A 10,574-nucleotide genomic window follows, 5' to 3' on the forward strand; every position below is an offset into this window, starting at 1 on the left:
TCTTGGTCGAAGTAGGTCAACTTCATATAACATTTTGTGAAAATGAGTAAATTTTTACCTTTTGTATCAAAATATCATGTTAAATTAGTATAGTTATTTCAACCTAAATTGTTGGATATTACCAAAGGTTCGCTAAGTATTCTTTCGGAATCATTGGTCCCATAACTAAGTTGACTTGGAAATAAGAGAAGTTGGTTGACCAAAGAGTGCCTGCAGTCTATCAAAAAGCTAAAGAAGAGATTGACTACCACCTATCTACTAGCCATACGAGAAGGATCAGGAGGTTTTGCCATTCTGAATTATGCATCCGGCAAGGGAATACGATGTGTATTGAGGCAGAATGGCAAAGTGATTGCATATACCTTGCAATAGCTACTGCATCACAACAGGAATTACAGCACTCATAATCTGAAGTTGGCAGGAGTTGTCTTTGCCTTGAAGATCTGGATATATGTTGGGTGTAAAACCCCGTAAATTTGAATATATTATGATAAACAGTAATAAATAAGTTATATGGTGATAAAAAACTTTTATTTGTTTGAGTATGCTAAGAATTGATTAGAGATTAATTCAACGTATATATATGAATATATGAGTGCAAATGCACAAAACATGCACGAAGAAGAAATCCGGAAAAATGACCAGTTAAGAGTATACGTATTTTACACACCTATTCAGTTGGAATCTAGAAAAAATTAAAACACAAAAGTTATAGGTCTCTTCAACAGCTTTCGGAAAAAAAAATCTTAAATCACCTCATTCCGAGGTCGGATGAGAAAGTTATAAACAAATCAAAGACTATTTTCCTAGTCAAACTATATTTTCTGGTTCGAGTCTGTAGGCGTCTAAAAATACTTATAGGTATCCACACACAGTTCGAGACAGAGAGAAGGTGATGAACGCTGTTATCTAAATCAAAGAGAATTATCTAACACCAACAAACGCATGAAGCGAATCGGTGAAACGTTGATGACGTGGCGACGAACCACCAGAACGACCAACGCCAGGTGGCCCGCGTGCTCATCGCCCACCATCAAGCGATCCGCGTGTTTATGAAATGCGTAAAGCGAATTGAGGAAGCATACCGGTCGGCGAAACAATGAAATACACATAAACGACGAAACGAGTCAAACCCGAGAAAACCAAGAAAGCCTCTGGCGGCCGGATCACGTCAAAACGATCCGGTCGGGCCAGTGGCTCGGCCCAAGGCCGAGCCACCGGGTGACGCTTCGGCCAGATTTGATCTAAAAGTGTGATTTTTTGGTTTTGACGGTTTTTCTTAGGATTTGTTTGTTCCTGAGCGTCCCAACTGATCTGATACTGTGGTTATTCAGTTCTCAACTGAAGATAAGGAGGGATCCCTCGTTCTTATCCAAATACCCGCTCCCGAAGCTTATAAATACGAGCTCGGGTGCTCATTTCTCCAGGCTGGACATCAAGAGGGCGAAACGCTACCGAATTGGAGAGTGGAGCCATGAATTTACAGCAAGGGTTAGCGGATCTTCGCGATCTCCTGTGCATAAAGAGTGGAGTTCGAGAGATTCGAGACCCGTCCCCTATTCCTCCGGATTTAAGCTTAGTCTTAAATCTCGAGAAGATCCGTGATCTCGCTTGGTCGAGATCATCGCTGTAGCGATTACTTCCTTCGTGAAGTAAGAGCTTTGATCATCAATCTGTCAACCGGATCTGATCTGCGGCGGTCCACGGATATTAACGTCCTCGGCACAGGCAAAGTTCTCACGCAAGCAGCAGGTGATAAACGTCTGTTGTGCTGTTTGACAAGAGTCGTATCTTTTGTATTTTCATTGTATAAGGAGATCTTATAAAAAGATCAACTTCTTATTTGAGTTTATTGTAAACGATTAAAGTTGTAATAGATTCAATCATAATAAAAACAGTGATTTTTGACCCAAACAAGCTGGTGACTACAGTGGGAGCCAACAGCTTTGCTGCCGAAGCTGTAGTGTCGTAACCACGGATCCGGATCACGGTTGATGAAGAGGTCGAGTACGAATTCGACCAACTGAAGTTCGAGGAGTATCTGTCATCCTCCTCCTCCAGATCCTCCGTCCTTCGCAAGCGCAGAAAGATCAACGTCCCTGTTGCTGTAGTAGTTGGACCTTGCAATGCACTTCCGGTCTCCAATGAAGTCGGACTTACAGATCTGAACTCCTCCTCAATCAAGGAGTTGAGTACCAAAGGCGCGCTAACTTTATCGAAAAGAGCTCGCCAATGGTAGCGCCAACGCCTCTGAAATGCAGAAGGCATCGAGTGCCCCAGTAGCAAATGAATGGCCTCTCCACCAAACCAATAGCGAATGAGTGGATCCAAGTCAAATGGACCCGTTCAACCCTCGAAGAGCGCATTCAGAAGTGCCGCGCATTGATTGCGCACACACGGATTCTCGTACAAGAAGCACAGAAGTTGAAGCAAAAAGAGGTTATCAAGAAGCCACCAAAACCACGCCAAGTCTGGAAACCAAAGTCCGAAACGGCATCGACAAAAAGTCAAACAGCGCCCGGAACTGCCAGAATGCGCGAACCACCACCTGGTGGCTCGGCCAAAACCGAGCCACCAAATGGTGGCTTGGCCCAAGCTTCGCACCCGATTCGGTTCGGTCCGCACATGGTTCGGTTTGGTTTGCACCCGGTTCATCTCCCGCAATCCCGTTTAAGCCTCCGACCGCCCCTGTTTCTATCCCGATTAATTCCGCACTTCCGGTGAAGCCTCACGACCACGGAGACTTGTTCCGTTTCAAGACGAGGATGATAGATCGCCTGGGTCCTTTGCACGAGGATCGAGGCAAAGTTCCGATCAAAGAACACTTGGGTCCGGTGACTGAACCCCGAGCAACCACTCGAGCTAGGGGTCACACACATCCTCGCAACAAGTTAGAGCTTTCCTATAATGGGAAAACACCTGCACTTGACTGCCTCGGACGACGGATTGAAGTCCAAGAGCCCGTCAAGAGTTCGCGCTCCCAAAAGTGCGGTTCTAAACGCGTGACTCTTGAGGACGCCAACAAGGCATCGAGTCCTCAGAAGGAAACGTATTCGTCAGACGATGATGTTATACCTGATGAGTCATGCCAACACACGATAGGTTGCTCCGATCTTCAGACCAATGAGTTGTACTATCGGGCTGGGGGTACGAATAGATCTCGAAAGAGAAGTACCCGAGAAACAGAATCTCATTGCCCGTGCGTCAGACTTATAAGGGTAGTATTATCAGCGTGTAGCTACCCCAAGACCGCTCCGCAGAGGGTCTCGGTATTTAAGAGGCTCTCTAACGGAGCGACTAAGTCCAAACCAAAGCGTCTCCGTAAGAAGCGATTGGCTGTTCATGGTGACGAACTTCCAGAAGTCATAATTAACATGGCTCATAAGGGAAAGTCGATTCGAACTTCTAGTTCTGACCCTCTCGTATCGCATCGTCTGACTCGGCTACGCGCAGGGACCACTAGACGCAGGAACTACCAGAGAATGCAGAGAGGGTTATCCTTGGATGATGAAGCATCGGATGCTAACTCGACAATCGCTTCTGATAATATAGTATCCAGTCCGGGACAATCCCGCGAAGTGTTCATGATCAACACCGAGCAAATCGCAAAAATTCTCGAGGATGCTCTAACCAAGCAGAAAGAGGCATTCAAGATTAAAAATGGAAATGGCTATGCTACGGATGAGGGAAAAGCATGATCAACAAATTCGGGCTCTGTCCAATCAGTTCGGTGAATCCAGCCGTCGCAACCTTATTGACCAAACAGGTAGCGATTCAGATGTGGATGAATGTCTCAATGTTAAGAACCCTCCCGTTGACCAGAACACTGAGGGTGGCCCTACGGAAAATAACAACACCAGGGGTGGTCCCACCAATAATGACAACACTGGGGATGGCCAAGTTGTTCTCCTCACAAATCATCCGAAGTATGATACAGATGAGGACGAAAAGATGAAGGACCTCGAGAGAAAAGTCAATGCTCTAATGTCTGATCGAGAGGTAAAGAAGATCGGAATTCCGTGTCCTTACCCGAGAGAGTGGGATTCGATCCCGTATCCGGCGAAGTTCAACCTGATAAACTTCACGCCGTTTGACGGGAAAGGTTCGCCCACTCAACATCTGATCTACTTCAAGTCCCACTTTGGTTCGGTCATTCGTTGGCACCCTTCGCGGGCCCGCCTTCGATTGGTACCGACATCTCAAGTCTGCAAGCATCAACAGCTAGGACGACCTGGGAATCTGTTCCTCACTCACTTCTTTGATGATGACGCCGATGTGTCAATCAGAATACTCTTCGATGAGAAACAAGAAGATGACGAAACAGTCGACGACTTCGTCAAACACTTCCGGAATAAGGCGATGAACTACCGAGATCCGATCACGGAGGACTTCATCCTCCAAACCTGTTATAGCAACCTCTCCTTGGACATTTTGGAAGTTATGGGAGTAGCATCGTCCAACACCTGAAAAGAGTTGAAGATGCGCGGAGAGCGGGCCGAACGCTTCCTCCGAAGGAAGAAGGTCGAGAGGAGCCAACCGACGACAAATCCTCCGAACTCGAACTTCGACTCCCGTGGTAAGAGCAAGGTACCTGCAGCAGTTGTTGACGTTAATCAGACGTCACAATAACAACCCCGAAGGTAGCAAAAGACTTCGGACCCGAAACTCCAAAAAGAGTACTCCTTCAAGGACGAAGATGTTCCAGCCATTTTCGAGTCTCTCCTTAAAAATAACAAGATCAAGCTACCACCTATCGTAGATCAGGAGGAAGCTGATAATACTACAGATCCGAAGTACTGTGCATACACAGGAGGATCCTTCATCCTACCGAGACTTTCTTTTCTCTCAAGAATATCATCCAAACATTGGTTGAAGCCGGTGTTATATCGCTCAATTAAGTCGAATGAACACTCCGAAGAGTATACGAGTATAAATTGCTTCTCCATACTCCAACAGGTATATGAGTCTAAACTGTTTTCCTTCTTTCACGGGAAGTTCCTAGAGAATCTTATATTCTTAAGGATAACCCGAACATGCGACTGAGGACAACGTACTCCTCATTGGACCCAGTTTTGCAAAGAAAGCTGGGGGTGGATAATTCATGTAACGGGAAGTTCCCAAAAGAATGTTAAATGTAACATTCTTAGGGATAACCCAATCATTACGAATAAAGTGATAAATACTAAACTCCCACTATGATTTCCGAACAATCTTTTGTTAACGACTCACAGTCTTCCACCACAAAAATCCCCTACCGATCAGACTAATTGACGGTGGGATCACCGAAATTCTTTTTGGTTAAATCCACTCAAACTTTCGATGTATCTATGTACTCAACATCCTCATCGTTAGAGTCCGGACACGGTACGTGGGATTTTAATGCCCTAATCCTTGATGAATTGTCAAACCTCTTCGTGTTAAGTTCTTATCACTCGACACCAAGAATCCCCATTGAGTAATCGGTACAAGTCAACACTCCCACTCCCACTGTTTACCTGGTCAAACCTTCTTACAGTTAGGACCACAACCAAAATCCCCCTCTTGATTCCTCCATTAAACGAGAGGTCCACAAATTGAGCGATCAAACCTTCCTATAATTAGAATCGTCTTAAATCTCCCACTTGGTCAAACCTTCCTACAGTTAGGGCCAAAACCAAAATCCCCTTTCGATTCCTCCAATGAACGAGAGGTCCACTTTCAAATCGAATGATCAAACCTTCTTACAGTTAGGATCACCTTAAACTCCCGCTTGGTCAAACCTTCCTACAGTTAGGACCATAGTCAAAATCCCCTCTCGATTCCTTTAATGAACGAGAGGTCCATAAATCGAGTGATCAAACCTATAAAAGTTAGGGTCATCTCACACTCCCCCTCTCGATAAACGAGAAACTCACCTTTAGTTCGATAATCAAACCTTCCGACAGTTAGGATTATTCGAATCTTTTTGATTCTCGGAGTGGAGATCCCACTCTTAGTTTCACCTTCCTTGATTCTTGAAGTGGAGATCCCACTTTGAGTTTCCTTTTGTGACTGGAGATAGAATATAAAATTCTTCCTCTTTAGCTTTGGGAGATAGATATAAAATTCTCCCTCTCCCGCATCGGGTTCGTCTTTGCCTCAAGAGAAGACACCACTTTTTTAAACTCCTAAAATCCATGCCTCACACGTACGGGGAATTTTATCCCGAAGCCTAAGTAGGGATAAGTCAGCGCCTAACACGCGTTGCCGGTTTAGTCTTTCACCGATTGAAAAAAACACCAGAATAACAATCTGGGGTATTTTATCTCGAAGCCTAAGTAGGGATGAGTCAGTGCTTAACCCGCGTTGCTGGGTAGTTCATTCTCGTAAAAACGACCAAGTCTACATATTCAGTATCATAGCAACAAAAATCCATGCCATTTATGCATGGGGAATTTTATTCCGAATCCTGAGCAGGGAAAAGTCAATGCCTAACACGCGTTGCCGGTTAGTTCGTAACCGTAAAAAAAACAAAAGCCCATATATTCGACATTGTGGCAGGTTGTTATTCATAACGCCAAAATCCGTGCTTCACACGCACGAGGAATTTTATCCCGAATCCTGAGCAGGGATAAGTCAATGCCTAACATGCATTGCTGGTTAGTTCTTAACCGTAAAAAGAACAAAAGCCCACATATTCGACATTGTGGCAGATTGTTATTCATAACGCCAAAATCCATGCTTCACACGCACGGGGAATTTTATCTCGAATCCTAAGCAGGGGTAAGTCAATGCTTAACACACGTTGCCAGTTAGTTCTTAACCGTAAAAAGAACAAAAGCCCACATATTCGATATTGTGGCAGGTTGTTATTCATAACGCTGTTCGCGGTGAAAATTGTTGCTTTCTTCATCATTGATTCCACTGCAAATTCTTGTAATAGTTTATCGATTACAAAGATCCGGTCTTTTTTAGATCCGGTTACAATGAAAATCAAATAAAAAAAGAAATAAAAAATTACAACTTTCTCCTTATTTGTCGAACGAATCGCGAGCTCCTGTTTTGCGGTCGCTCACTTTGTGTGGGTTCTTTGCCGACGCCGGGGTTAATCCGTGGACCACCGCGCGATCTAGATACGGTCGGATCTACACGATTCGACGGGTATTATTCCGCGAAGGGAATAATAGCCGGGGAGGATTAGTTCGCCAAGGAAATAATCGTCCAAATCTCGGGATCAAAGGCCAAGCTTTGATCCGGAGTGTAGTTTCGTGTAGATCTTAGATTTGATTTTTACCTCTCGAACACCTGCCTTTTGTGACGTAGACGCTCGCCAAGAATCAGATCTGAATCTTTAAGTCCTCAAGTCTTCAAAACTCCAAGCTCGATCTTCAATTCGGCAGAGTTTCGGCTCTCAAAGTTCCAACCTTTTCAAATGAACAAAGGGGAGCCTATTTATAGGCTCTCTGAACTGTGCCCGCGCACAGATCTGGGTCGGCCACCCATGGGTGGCCGGCACTGGGCCGAGCCACCCATGGGTGGCTCGGCTTTGGCCGAGCCCCCCTTAGGCGTTTCTGTTTCGTCGTTTTGTCCGTTGTATCCGTTTTTTCGGTTGACTTAGACTCTGATTTGGCAGTAAATCTGCCACCCATGGGTGGCTTGGCCACCGAGCCACCTATGGGTGGCTCGGCTTTGGCCGAGCCCCCCATGGGTGGCTCGGTTTCGTCGTTTTGTCTGTTGTATCTGTTTTTGTCCGTGATTCGGTTGTGCGGTTGATTTGTCTGGACTCGATTTGTTGACCTGATTTGGCAGTCGATCCGAATCCTGATTTGGCAGTAAATCCATTTCTGAGTTCGAGTCCGAAACCGATCTTGATTCGATCGTGATTCGTCCGAGTCCGCTCTTGTTTGAATGACTCGTTGATTCCCCGAACTGTTGGCTTGATTCCACACGCGAATGGATGTATTCTGTTGCTTGCGTGCGATTCGTCAACCTCGTCGCCTCGTTGGTTCGTCGGTTTGTGCCGAGCTATGCTAGGGGACCTATAAGCAATTTTATATGCCTACAGATACCCCCTCCAAAGTATTTCAGCCTCGTTCTTTTATAGAAGAGTCTGGAATACTTTGGATATGATTGTCCTAACCTTCAGTCGGTGTAATGGGACCTTGGAATGACTTGTGTTCTTGATTCCTTCAATCCTTCAGGCTATTCGGTGCTTTGTCGAATGTCTGTAAGAGTTCCGGTGCTGCATTTATTGTCTGACCGTTTGTCGGAAATTTTGAACCTTGAAGTCATTCCTGATTTTTGATCTTCAGCTCGTAGAATTGACCATCGATTGCTGGCGTCGAGTTTTTTATGTGCAACGCGTTGTCCGGCGTTGTGTTGTTGAGTTATCCTTAAGAATATTTATAAAAAATATTCTCCAGGAACTTCTCAACCAAAAATAGGGAATAGTTTATACTCATATACCTTATTGGAGTATTAAGAAGCAGTTTATACTCGTATACTTTTCGGAGTAATTTCTGTGCCCAAATGGGCTGAACCGGCTTGATAATGAGCCAAAAAAGGCAGTAATTTGGCTCAAAAAATTTTCTGATCCTTCCGAATGTGTGGGAGAGGCAAGAATAAACCAAGGACTGAACTCTCGGTCGATTTGAAATTGTTTCGATGCTCGATTCGGCTTCAATTTGAATTCTGGTTCAAACCAGGTCTGGTCCGGTTCAACTTGGTCTGGTCCGGTTCAATTTGGTCTTGGTTCAACATTATAAAAGAGGGTTTTTTACCCCTTATTAGGGCCGGCCCCCCTCTCTCTTTCTTTTTCACTTTTCTCTTCCCTCGAGCGTCTGTTCTCCCTCAAAACTTCATATTTGCATTGGATCTAGTCTTCCTTTGGATCTTTGACTGAGAAATCCCTCCAAACTTCCATATTTAGAATTCCTCTCAGGCCCCTCGAGCACGTGGTCTGAGCCTCTTTCAAGATCTGATTTTTATTGGATCCACGAGTTTTCCCTCAGGTAAATCCTCAACTATTTTAGCATTTTTTTTATGCTTACTTCAATTTATGAATTTGTGGGGTCGCATGCGAGGGTTAGGATTAAGATTTGACGCCTCGAGCTCACCTCTCAGGGGGGAGAATTGCAAAAAAGAGGAACTTTTTCTTAGATCTGATCCCTTAACTTATTTTGCAGGTCTCTATGTCTCGTATTGCGAGGGGTCAATCCTCTACGGCGTCGGCTGATGGCGCGCCTCCCTCTTATGTTGGTGAGCTATTTTTAGAAATTTATAAATTAGTCCATTTTTTCTTGGAAATTTGCAAATTGGTCCTTTTCACCCCATTTTGTTCTCCTTGGCGAGGCAATCGGGAAGAGCCTTGATTCTCCTTGGCGAGGATCGACGCTTTAAAGATATGTTTTGCTTAGTCAAAATCATATCTCAAAATCAATAAAGGGGCGTTTTGACGCTGCATTATATATAGTCGATATACCCTATCTTATAAGTGCATAATGTGGCCAAATCGTCTCACCCTTTATAAGGCAGTGACTCTATCTTACCCATTCGTAGGATGAGTTCAACTTCCTTTTATGATTGAGACTAACAACTGTTTAAATTTTTGCTTCCAGTGGAATATCCTTCTGGGGCGTTCTCATCTCACGCAGTGTACGGGCGTCGTGGCAAGTACTATTCGACTTTCGACGATTTTTCTCCTATCCCAGTCACTCCTCGGTTTGCTTCGGGCACGTCAACAGAGGTTGCCCAAGTGGTGAAGGAAAGTGGATATCGAGCTCTTCGCCAGTTGATTACAGATGCGCCCCTCGTGAAGGATGCCAGTTCGATTCAGCCTCTCAGGAAGACCGACTTCTTATTTGGCGACTCTGCCGAAGATCCGGATGCCGTGTTTATTGATGCTGAGCAGTGGCTTCATAAGACTAGCAGTGGTTTCATATATTTGCCGAAGATTCCTCGGCATCGTTCGTTGACTGAGCTCCGGCGTCAGGCTGTGACACGGGAGATGTCGTGGCGCTTGACGGAGGAGCATGAGAGCGTCCACTGCGGATACATCACTCATCAGGCAGCTCCTGGTTCGAGCAGGAGTCACATCACTGGATTGCATCCTGGAGTATTGGGGTTAGATGCACCGCCACGTATTTAGGACGGGAGATGCCTGTGACACGCCACAGGTTTTATGGTTGGGTCCATTCTTTGGACAAGCTTTGGTGGACTCGCATGACGAAGTACGTCTTGAGCCGGTGGAGCGAGGAGTTGCACGCTTGTGGTCGGTATGCAGCCGTTCGTGCCACTATGTATGGTTTGCCTGGTAGCACGAAGCATTTCTTCGCTTTGTGCGAGCTCTACAACCCGGATTCGAACACTTTTCTGACCCGGCAAGGGGAGTTGGGCTTGGCCCTCCATGAGATGCACAGGATTTCTGGTTTGCCCATGGGACAAATGCTATATCAGGAATATTTTCCCTCCAACCAAGAATTAAGTCAGCTGAAGGATCGCATGCCCGACCGCTACGAGACTTTATGGGACCTCACATGTCACTATCATATCGCTTTGGCGCAGTCTGAACCCTTAGCGAAGAGGGCTAAATCCCATGTGAGCCAGAAACAGTTTGC

This window comes from Asparagus officinalis, chromosome 7 (genome assembly GCF_001876935.1).
Source record: "Asparagus officinalis chromosome 7, Aspof.V1, whole genome shotgun sequence".
Taxonomy (NCBI): domain Eukaryota; kingdom Viridiplantae; phylum Streptophyta; class Magnoliopsida; order Asparagales; family Asparagaceae; genus Asparagus; species Asparagus officinalis.